The following is a 12,245-nucleotide window of genomic DNA, read 5'->3' on the forward strand; positions in this document are numbered from 1 at the left end:
GGGTCTCACCAAGCCATGGCCAGTCCGGCTGCACCCAGGGATGTTCGTGGGGCCGTGCTTCTGCCCACGCCCAGAGACTGGTGCCAGCCCGCCCCAGAAAAGGTTCACGCTATTGTGAGCAGCGGTGTTTCAGGGATTGGGGCAAATCACAACACACATCTGGCACCAGGCTTCACCCTTAAGGACCTTGCCCCAGAACCAGCGAATGTGGTTGTTCTCCCGGGTCCACTGGAGCCTTTGCCTTTGAGGGAGCTACACAGCCTCTTCCAGATGTCCTCCCAGCAGGGGAGCCACCTCTCCCCGGGTGGCCCGAAGCCTGGACGTCACGCTGCTTCTGGGGATTCGCCCTTCCCACCAGAGCACCGCCAGGTATCAGCTGCAGAGTTTCCGACTCTGCGCTCCCCCTGTTAATAGAGTCTTAATGGGATTTAAACCCTCTCCTTTCTCCCTTTTTAGTTCAGCCCCTGCGGCTGTTTCCACTCTTCTACTTTCTCTCCAATTGCTTTGGGCGGGGGTGCTTTTCCCGTATTCTCCCCTCCTCCCCAGTCTCCGTCCTCTCTCCGCTTGCAAAAGCTGCTCCCTGCCTTCCATGGCTTCTCTCTCCCCCAGTTCACGTCTCCGTGCTGCGTACCTGCTGGGTTCTGTGGTTCAGGTTGTGCAGGCTGTTGTGTTAATCCTCAAATCGGTTTTCTAGGTGTGCAGGATGGTTCGTTATTGATGTGGCTGTATTTCATGGACGCGAGACACACACAAAAAGTTCCATGCTGTTCTGCCATCTTGCCTCGTCCTCCTTATTTATTTCCGAAGACCTTCCCGGAGTGCTCGGGGTTAGGCTGTGGGTGCGTTTAGGTCTTCTTTCTTCATGAAATCTGAAGCACCGTGTGGGTCGCTGAGGCATGCTTAATACCCACCACCTGGCAGGCTGGGCCCCCCACCCCCACCCCCCGTACCTGAAGTGGGTCCACAGCATCGAGTGGAGCTCCGGTGACAGGTGCATTTCCTGTCGGAGCTGTTGGTCCCTTTTATCACGAGGTTCCGTGTGGGGGATACAATGCTGAGCAAAATCATGTCCGGTCCCTGCCTTTCTGACAGCCGGGGTGAGTGCTCCGAAGGCCCAGCAGGGCTGCAGGAGCCCAGAAAGCGTGAGTGAGTCCACAGGGTGTGTCCAGCCAACAGATCTAGCCAACCGGAAGCTACCGGACAGTCAGGAAGGCCCGGAGGAGTCTGACTGGTGCGAGTCGGAGTGCAGTGATTGCCCTCGGGCTTCCACATATGTTTCGGAACAAGGGGGCTGAATCTATAATCAGGGCTTAGATAAACCCAAATGTAAGCTATTTATTTACACTTGTCGATAAGCTATTATTAGTCTTCAAAAATAAGTCTCTGTCCTCATTCCCAATACAACTCATTGTGTCTCCGCCCCCTCCTCCTGACTCTCCCTGCAATCTGTCCCTGCTTACTGCAAAGCAAGGCACAAGAGATATCTTGACTGCTGCTCATAAATTATTTAGCCAGGTGAAGTCTTTTTTTGCGAACCTGGAACCTTGAGGCTCTAATGAATCAACTTTCTGTGGTGACTACTTTCTTTACCTTATTTTCTATAATGGCCCACGTTTCTAATGTTTATTTATTTTTTGAGACAGAGAGAAAGAGCATGAACAGAGGAGGGTCAGAGAGAGAGGGAGACACAGAATCTGAAACAGGCTCCAGGCTCCGAGCTGTCAGCACAGAGCCCGACATGGGGCTCGAACCCATGGACCTCGAGATCACGACCTGGGCCGAAGTCGGATGCTCAACCGGCTGAGCCACCCAGGCGCCCCTAATGGCCCACGTTTCTTATGCAGGATCTGGAGGCCTCTTGCCAATGTTGTATTTAGCCAAGCTGTGCTGGCCTTTTCTGCAGTGTTTAGTTTTCCTCCTATCTTACTCTGCACGTGGTAGCTTTTGCCAACATGTGTGTTCCAGAGAAGACTCATTCCTTCCCGAGGCCACTGTCTCCTCTCCCTAGTGTGTTCTCACACTTCATTTTGTGTCGACTCACATTTATTGAGCACCCACTGTGTATGCCAGTCAGGATGAAGATCATACGGGACCAGAACACAGTCCCCATTCTTGAGCTTATATTCTTGGGAAGAAGACTCTACCAGTAAACAAGAGAGTCCCCCACATGCAAGGAGACTCCCCTATGTTGACCTTGATGAGAGTGGCTATGGAAAGTGTAGGAGCCATGAAAATGCACATACATTTTTATAAGTGTGAAGCAAGTTGAAATTCAGGTGTCACAAGGAAGTACCACGGCCTTGTCTGGGTCCCCATAGGAACACAATTATTTGCTTATGTAAGAGCAAAATGCCATGAGCCAAAAGCAACAGCCAACTCCCGGTTCTCTGTGACTTCCTTTCCCCAGCTTGCCACTAATTGTTGGACTAATTCTCACCGGCTGACAGCATGAAGCAGGAGGTATTTGGGGCTGGCCGCCTTCACTAGAAGGGCTGTGTGTGTGTGTGTGTGTGTGTGTGCACGCGCGTGCGCGTCCGTCCCAGGGGAGGGGCTGCTCTCCATAACCAGTGTTTGATGGAGTTTATATTGGGTGTTGCTTTGAAGTTTCGGAAAAATTGAATGGACTATAGAGTAAGGTTAGGTGTGCAGGCTCTGGTTTAAGTTTTAGCCCCACCACCTTCTAGCTCTGTGATCCTGGGAAAATTAATTCTCTGGCGTAGCACCTCATCTGAAAAATGGGGTAATGAATGTACTTGAGCCCGTGAGTTTCTGTAGCAGTTAAAGGAGATCATCCATGCAAAGTTAACATTAGCGATTGTTACTGTTGCCCTTCTTTGTTTATGTTTGTTATCTGTGTGTTGTGTTGCTGAGGTTTGAGTAAGTGGAGGCTCAGTCATCAGAGACCTATGTGGGGCTGTGTTGCCTACAGAATCACAAGATCTGCGGCCAAGGCGACGTTCCTTACAAGACCCTCCTAGGCATAGTAGGATTTCTAGCCATACCTACCTGTCCCGAGTTCCTCCTCTAAAAGCCTCTAGCATTAACCTTTAAAATGCTAAACAGTTTAGATCTGTCAAAGTTCCAGCATGTCAGTACCTGGGGAGACACAACACATTTAACTACTGCAGAGTGGAGGCCTCTTGGTGCATTCTCAAGCATGGGGAACAGTCAGGACAACCCCTCTTGGCCAGGCCATGAGCAGTCAGGCCTGGGGAGGCTGAGCAGGAGCCCTGAGGCGCCAGGAACAGGAGTGTGAGCGGAGGTGGGTGGTGTGGATGTAAAGGCACTTGAGGGTTGGAGGCTGGTGTTTGGGGCATAATGCTTGGTGTAGAGTAGGTGCTCAATAAATACTCGCCATGAAACAACAGGACCTGGAGAGAGGCAGCTTGGGTACTGGCTGGCATCGGCTGTCTCTCGTGTGCCCTAGGTCAGCCCGGCTCAGCAGATGTCAGGGGCCAGGAAGGAAGGCGGCTAGTAGAATTGCTCGCAGCCACACCTTCTTAACTCAGATGAACCTCTAATTTAAAGGCTTGTAGGAGTTAAGGCTTCCTCTGAGGGGCTGCTTTAGTGATGAGGCAAGACAGCCAAATGAAACCTCTTTCCAGTAGGAAGGTCGGTGACGTCAGGCTTCTGCAACTCGGATTAACTCCTTTTTGCTAGTATATTTTAATGTACAGTATTGAGTGGTTGAGAGGCTTAAATAAAATAAATTCAAGCCCTTGCCTCTGTCTATACAGCCCCTCCAAATAGCAGTCAAGTTGCTCTTACTGTCCTGAAAACAATGCAAGATGCTGCCACCTAGTGTGCGTCAGCAGAACTTTAAAAATTTTTAAATTAGCATTGTACTTCATGAATTCCTTTGTTATTTTTATTATCATTTGCCCTGTTGGGCTCAGAATTTTTTTTTTTTTCGGAACCTTAATCTGTTCTTGGTCTCAGATGAACCAAATGTAAACCAGTCCCCCCCAGTTCGATATGCCGGGTTTTCCAGCTCCAGTGCTGGAGAGGCAGGGGGCGGGTCACGGAGCCTCCTGATGTTCAGTTTTCCTCATCCGGGAAATGGGCTGACCAGATGTGGCCCGTATTATGAGGCTCGCAGCTTCACCCCCTCGCTCCTCCCAGCCGGGGATCAGCCGTGCAAAAGGCTGCCTTCAGCACTGGATCCCCAGGTGGGCAAGGAAGGGAGGCGCTGCCCGATGGGAGCTGGCGATGCGGGGAGGAAGTCGACGCGCACGGGAAGTGAGCAGCCACACCTTTCCCCACGTGGACTCATCCAAGGCTCTCTTCCTCCATTCTCTGCTCACGTCTTCGCCCTTTCATAGTAACAGTTCTCTCCGGAAACCCGAACCTGAGCATATTACTGCCTTGCTCAGAAATCTCTCTGGCACTAAGAGCGGTCACCCCTTATCTGCGGGGACACGTTCCAGGATCCCCGGTGGGAGTCTGAGACCGCAGACCGTGCAGAGCCCAGTATAAATAGCCTCAGACAGTACCCGGCCTATATATAGGGCTCGGCACTGTCTGTGGCTAGTTCTGTTTTCTATTTCTATTTATGTTCAATGTTTTTTCCTATACACACCTACCTACGATAGCGTTTAATTTATAAATTAAGCACAGGAAGAGATGAACAGCAATAATCAGTGATAAAATAGAACAATCATAACAACACGCGGTAATAGCACTTCTGTGAATGGGTCTCTCTCCGAATATCGCATGGTGCCGTACTCACCCTTCTTGTGACGATGGGAGATGGCTAAATCCCCACGTGATGAGATGAAGCCTGGAGAGCTGGGGGAGGGACGTAGGCACTGTGACAGCCCGAGGCTCCGCTCGGCCTTCCGACGATTCCGAAGGGAGGCGATCTGCTTTCGGACCTGGTTGACCTGGGGTAACTGAAGCTGCAGAAAGCGAAACCAGAGGTAAGGCGGGGCTGCCGTGCGATCAAAGTGCAATTCCCTGTCGCGGCAGCTAGCGCTGCGGTCGCACCGGCGGGCTTCCTCCGGCTATCGGCGGCCTTCTGAAATAACGGCAGCTGATCTTCACCGTGTGTCCGCTCTTCTGCCTGGTGTGGCATCTGCTAACTTTCGCCGCAGCCCTGTTATTACCCACCCCCCTTCGTCTATGGGGAAACTGAGGCAGAGAGAGGCGAAAGAACATGCCTGAGGTCACGCGGCCACGAAACAGCAGCCCCGCCAACTGAAACCCAGGTCCACCTGCCTGGAGAGCCCATGCCCTTAAGTCACTCCTATGTCACACACGCCGCCACGTTACTTCCTGCCTCTGCAGGAATGGAAAGGTGCTTGCTTTTCCATTGCCACCTGGTTGAGTCTCACTCATTGCTCATGACCCGGCTCACATATCCTGGCCACCAGGCTGCTTCTAACATCTGTACTCTGCTCCTGCTCTGGCACCCCCAGCCCTGGAGGGGTCACTGCTTGCGTCCTGCCCTCTTGTGCCAGGCAGAGGTCGTGCCTATATCTGCTTCCCTTGATGCAGTGCAAGTATCTTCTTTTTTTTTTTAATTATTTATTTAATTATTTTGAGAGAGAGGCAGAGAGCGTGAGTGGAGGAGGGGCAGAGAGAGACACACACACACACACAGAATCCAAAGCAGGCTCCAGGCTCTGAGCTGTCCGCACAGAGCTGGATGTGGGGATCGAACCCGTGAACTGTGAGATCGTGACCTCAACTGAAGTTGGATGCTTCACCCACTAAGCCACCCAGGCACCGTGGAGGTTTTGCTAAATTGGAGTAAAGGAACAAACAGCACAGGAGAAAGTGCTCTGAAAATGTAAAATGCCACAAGTCAGCACACGCTTTGAAAATTTCTTTACAACATATAAACAGATTTAGAATATAAAATGTTCATTTGTTTCTGAGCACGTTCTTTTTGTTTTTTTTTAAATTTTTTTTTTTTTCAACGTTTATTTTTATTTTTGGGACAGAGAGAGACAGAGCATGAACGGGGGAGGGACAGAGAGAGAGGGAGACACAGAATCGGAAACAGGCTCCAGGCTCTGAGCCATCAGCCCAGAGCCTGACGCGGGGCTCGAACTCACGGACCGTGAGATCGTGACCTGGCTGAAGTCGGACACTTAACCGACTGCGCCACCCAGGCGCCCCTATTTTTGATTTTAGTCCACATTCTACACCAACTAAGGATTACTTCTACCCTTCTAACCAGGGGTCACTACATGGGGAATTATTCCCATTACTTACTGAGAAAGAGATTTGAAACTGTCCCTATGAAGACCTGGCAGAAAAGCAAGCCTGACCTTCCCTGCAGAGCTTCAAGAAACTTCAGTGAAGTGACTCCTTGGGGGGAAAATCTTGCCAGGAAATGGAAGGGACCTGGGTTGGAGTCAGGTACTTGGTTCTGGCTGGAGCCCTGCCTCTCACTGAGGCAGAATTTCATTAACCTTCTCAGCAGAACGAAGGAGTCTCAACATTATTTCTGAAGTCTCTTGCAGTCCTCTGGTTCTTATGTTCAGGTCTTGGCTGTGCAGCCTCATTACTGAAAGTTACTTAATTGATTTTGAAAATCAGTTTCCTTGCCTATAAATTAGAGCTGGTCTAACTTATAGTAAAATTGAAGGCATTGCAGAGAAAGATGAATGTAAATTGCTCATGCAGTTTAAAATCTGATAAATGTAGAGAAGAATGGAGGAGCACAGTGTTGCCAGAGTTAAGTTAAATGGGATGGCTCCCTAACCGTGGCCAGTTTGCTCTTTTTGGGAAGACGAATTAGGTAGATGAAACCTGAAATCTTCTTTCTTTAGGGTGACAAACAGATTTATATCCTCTGTGACATCAGAAACTATGTCTCTCATTCTCTATAAAAGACTGTCTTCCTCTTCCTTTGGTAGCCACCCCCCTCATTTCTGGGCACATCTGTCTCATGGCTCTTCTGACCTTCCTGTGCAACAATTCCAGACTCAAAGTCTAGCAAGCCCAAGGTTTCCTTCTGCCTGTTCATTTGGTTGCTAATAAAAATTGCTTTATATGAAATAATTTGTAATTATAGGGGAAATATCACCTTTAAAAACCAAAATACTCTTCAATAATATGTGCTTTAAAACTTGTTGTTAAGTTTATTTATTTATTTTGAATGCCTTGCAGGCTCCACACTGTCAGCATGGAGCCCAACGTGGGGCTTGATCCCATGAACTGTGAGATCATGATGTGAGCTGAAATCAAGTCAGATGCCTAACTGATTCTCAACAAAGATCACTGTTGATCTTTGATCTCTTTGATCACTGTTGAGTGATCTTTGATTCTCAAAGTAATCTCAATAGGTGTGTGTGTGTGTGTGTGTGTACGCGCGTGCGCACATGTGTGTTTGTATAATTCAATAAGCAGACTCAATATTTATATGCAAGAATAAAGAGCCAACTGTAACCAAGGCGAAGAGGTCATCCTAGGATGGCTCTTACCAAGGCAGATACCGAGACAAAGTATAAACTAGACAGCTGACCCCTGAACAACGCAGGTTTGAACTGCAGAGGTCCACTTATACATGGATTTTTTTTGGATACAGTACAGAACTGTAAATGTATTTTCTCTTCCTTAAGATGTTCTTAATGACATTTTCTTTACTCTGGCTTGCTTTATTATAAGAATACAGTATATGATAGGTATATCATGTAAAATATTAATTGACTGTTGATGTGACCGGTAAGGCTTCCAGCCAACAGTAGGTTATTAATAGTTAAGTTTTTTGGGGAAAAAAAGTTATGCATGGATTTTCAATGATGCCCCTAATCCCTACATTGTTCAAAAGTCAAATGTAATAACTAAGATTGTGTGATTATGTGGTATGGATGTAGAAATTAAAAAAAAAAAATAGAACAACAGAACAGAATGGGTTCCAAAAAACATATCTGCAACAGATATTGTCATTGGTCATACAAGATAGCTGATTTACAAACCTGGAGCGGGAAGGATTGACATTTTAATAAATGTTGCCGAAACAATTATTTATCCAGGTGGGAAAAATAAAATTGGATTCTACATCATACCATACACAAAAATCAATTCCTGGTGGATTAAAGAACCACAATATGAAAGCAAAAGTTTAAAGCTTTTATAAAAGAATATTTTCAGGAATGGTGACATGTTTCTTAAGACAAAAATTGTAAAAAACATATTTGGGAAATAATAATTGACCAAGGGCTCACATTCAGAATATATAAGGCAATCTTATGAATCAATAAGAAGACATGTGGCACCTAGGTGGCTCAGTCGGTTAAGCATCTGACTGGCTCAGGTCGTGATCTCATGGTTCGTGGGTTCGGGCCCCACGCTGGGCTCTGTGCTGACGGCTCAAAGACTGCTTCGGATTCTTTGTCTCCCTCTCTCTCTGCCCTTCCTCCGCTTGCTCTTTGTCTCTCAAAAATATAAACGTTAAAAATAATTTTTTTTTTTAAAAAGAAAAGACAAAGAACTCAGAAGAAAATTGCATTAAGGCTGTGAACAAATATTGCACAAATCAAGGAAAATTCAGCTGCCAGAAAACATGAAGGACAGCCAGCCTCCCTAGTAATTATAAATGCAGTTAAAACCATAGTGTAATGCCATTGCACGCATGCTAGATTTGGAATTTTAAATGACTGACAACATCATGTTTGGCGAGACTGTGGAGCAACCAGAAAACTACTGTATACCAGAGTGGGAGTGAGTTTTGCTGCTGCAGTTTGGAAAACAGAGGCTATTGCTTTGTAACACCGTGCAGGTGCCCACTCTAGGACCTAAGAACTTCACTGGTGTGGACGTGTATTCGTTTTGCAGTGCTGCATAACAAAAACCACCACAAATAGATAGCAGCTTCAAATATCACACACTCAGTAGCTCACCGCTCTGTAGGTCAGGAGTCTGATGGGCCGGGCTGGTTTCTCTGCTTAAAGCTCTCGCGAGGCCAAAGCGAAGGTGTCAGCTGGGCTGGGCTGTTGTCTGGAGTCTTGGGGAAGAATCCACTTCCACGCTCATCGAGGTTGTTGGCAGGATTCAGTTCTCTGTGGTTGTAGCCCTGAGATCTCGTTTCCTGTTTGCCGTCAGCGGTGGGAGGGTCCACTCGCAGGTTTTAGAGCCCTCTTAGAGCACACCATGTCCTGCTTTGAATTTCTCTGACTTTTCCTTCCAGCAAGCCGCTGGAGAAAACTCTGCTTTAAACACTTGAAAGGTCCGTTTGGTTAGGTTAGTCACCCTGGGGTGACTGCCTTTTGATTAATGCAGAGACAAGTCCTTAGGAACCTTAACTACATATGCAGAATCTCTTTTGTCATGTAACTTAACATAATCACGGGCGTACTATCTCCTGACAGTCCCAGTCTCAGGGAGTAGGGTGGGAAATCTTGGGAGGGATTTTTTTTTTTAATGTTTTATTTATTTATTTTGAGACAGATAGGCAGAGTGAGAGGGAGAGAGAGAGACAATCCCAAGCAGGCTGTGGGCTGCCAGCACAGAGCCCGAGCTGGGGCTCGATCTCACCAACCGCGAGATCGTGACCTGAGCTGAGATCCAGAGTCTGGACGCTCAACCAACTGAGCGATGCAGGTGTGCCAAGAGGTATTTTAGACTGTTGCCGGCCCCATATGTATCTATGAGAAACTTTCCTGTACATGGGTACCAGGAGCCAAATACAAAAATATTCATAATAGCCCCCAAATGAATACATGCCCAATGTGTATTGCCATTGGATGAATAAATTGTGATACAATCATGAGGTGAAATTCTATACAGGAGTAAAAATAAGTGAACTACAAGTACATTCATCAACAGGGACGAGCCTCACCAACGATGCTAGGCAAAAGAATTTTTCACAAAAGAATGCATACAGTGTGGCTCTTTTCATACAAAGTACAGGGGGAGGCAAAACGAGACTATTGTGTGGCAAAAGCTAGTGAATGGTGGCGCGCCAAAAGGGAATAAAGCGCTAAAAGGGAATAAAGCGCTAAAAGGGAATAAAGGACTCTTAACAAAAATCAGGAAGCAGTCACTTCACATACCTCTCTGGTTGGGAAAAAGGATGCCTCAGGGAGAGGATGCTGGGAGTTTGTAAGTGTTTCTGATGTTCTGATTTGACTTCATAACCTGGGTCATGGTTGTATGAGTGTTTGCTTTATCATTATTTATTGCGTAGGCATGGGTTTTATACACTCTTCCATAGGAGGAAGTATTTCACATTGAATTTCTTTTAAAGGGTGAATTTTCAGTGAAGCCTTATGATTGGTGTTATAAGAAGAGCCTCAGCGATCTAGGAGGTGCACACTAACATGTCTGGAAAGGAGAAGGAGACCAGGGTAGTGCAAAGGAGCCAACCAGGAGGCTTTCCCCAAACGATGGCCCCAAAGGCAAGGATCTCGTTTCATCTCTGAGCAGGGCGTTGTCCGCTGCTCTGTAATCATGTCTCGCCTGTCACCCAGGACTCCCAGTGGGTTCTAGCCACTGCCCGCACACAGTGGCAGAAATGCAATTTTACTGTTCCAAGGAGAGAGGGGAGACAGTGTGGGCACACCAGTATTGCAGCAAAGGGATTCAGATTAGATTTCCTTCACCTTTTAGTTTTTAAAAATCGATAGCACTGGCAATGCTTGTAATAAATCTGTAGCAAATATACTGGCCTTTGATGTTTGTCATTGCAAACCTAAGACCCCTCATCCCCCTTTCACTGGCCCCCTGTTGTGAGGCGGAGATAGCAGTGCAAGCACTTCCTTCTAGGGAAGTTCACTTGGAATTTTCTGGAAACACCAGATCCCTATAAAAATGAAACAAACAGAAGTGAAGGGGAGGAAGGCCATGCCTAACAATTGCTTATTACCCTCTCTTTATCCATTGTAATTTCTTTTCGCCCTAACATCTATTTCCATGTCTCAGTTAAGTGTTCAAGAGACTTTTCTGCCTACAAGAGCAGTGAGGCACTGGACCATGTGGCCATTCAAAGATGGAGCCTCCTTTGTTCTTTGAGGGTGAACTTTTGATGTTCCTAGTAGAAATGTGGCAAAGGGCCCTCAGTGTACATCATTTGGGGAGATAAAATCCATGTGGCAACGACTTAATTCAGTCAGTTCCATGCATAAAGGAACTCAGGTCATGATCTCCAGGTTCATGGGATCGAGCCCCATGTTGGGTTCCATGCTGACAGTGCAGAGCCTGCTTGGGATTCTTTCTCTCTCTCTCTTTCTCTGTCTCTCCCCTGCTTACACTCTTTCTCTCTCAAAATAAGTAAATAAACCTTTTGTTTTTTTCAAAGACAGACTTGTTTTCCAGCTTGCCATTCTGTGAATTTTGAATGAAAAAGAAAAAAAAAAAAGTAACAATTTTCTATTGCACCAAGCACGAAGGTTGTAAAAACCCTTCGCTTGAGTTTATGGTATTAAGATCTTCAGGGCTCAGGATTCTGAGTCATTTCTGTATCAGAAATGAAAAGTGGAGTTGTGCTAGTTAATGCGGAGCAGCACAGCACATATCTTTTCCCCTAAAATGGGTTTATTAAATGAAATGCAAATATAATGGGTGAGTGGGGATGGCCTATGAAGGTAATATAAAGACATATCCTGTACTGCTAGGCTCCAAAACCTTGCATTAGGTCCGAAGAGTATTAAACCTCGAAACTTCCCCTTGATGGTTGTAAAAGCAGATTCCCGTGTCATGAGGAAAAAACAAGCAAGCAAGCAAGCAAACAAACAAACAAACAAGCGCCTGCCTATAGAGGTCACTCATCGCATTTCAACCATAGATTTCCTTAATAAACACAGGAAAATCAGAATTTAAGCCAATGAATAGTCAGTGTGAAATATATATGTATTTCCTGCCTGGCTCCTGCCTCCCGCTGAGGGCTGTGGCTCCTCTTGGGCTGCCTGAGCACCTCTTTGGCCTCTCAAACATCCAAGTGCCCAGGAATCAATACCTGTGCTGCTCCACAGAGCCCACGGGACCAAGGTCCAATTGCATCAGTAAGTAAACTTCCTAGAATATATGGCAGGTGAGCCTTATCCCCTGCCCCCTCCCTCCCTCCTTTCCTTCCTTTCCTTCATTTCCTTCCTTCTCTCATGCTCTTGCTTTTTGTTTTTTAATTTTTTTTAATGTTTATTTCTGAGAGAGAGAGAGAGATAGTACAAGCAGGGAAGGGGCAGAGAGAGAGGGAGACACAGAATCCAAAACAGGCTCCAGGCTCTGAGCTGCCAGCATGAAGCCCTATGAGGGGCTTGAACTCATGAACTGCGAGATCATGACCTGATCCCAAGTCG

The sequence above is a fragment of the Neofelis nebulosa genome, chromosome 8 (genome assembly GCF_028018385.1).
Source record: "Neofelis nebulosa isolate mNeoNeb1 chromosome 8, mNeoNeb1.pri, whole genome shotgun sequence".
Lineage (NCBI taxonomy): Eukaryota > Metazoa > Chordata > Mammalia > Carnivora > Felidae > Neofelis > Neofelis nebulosa.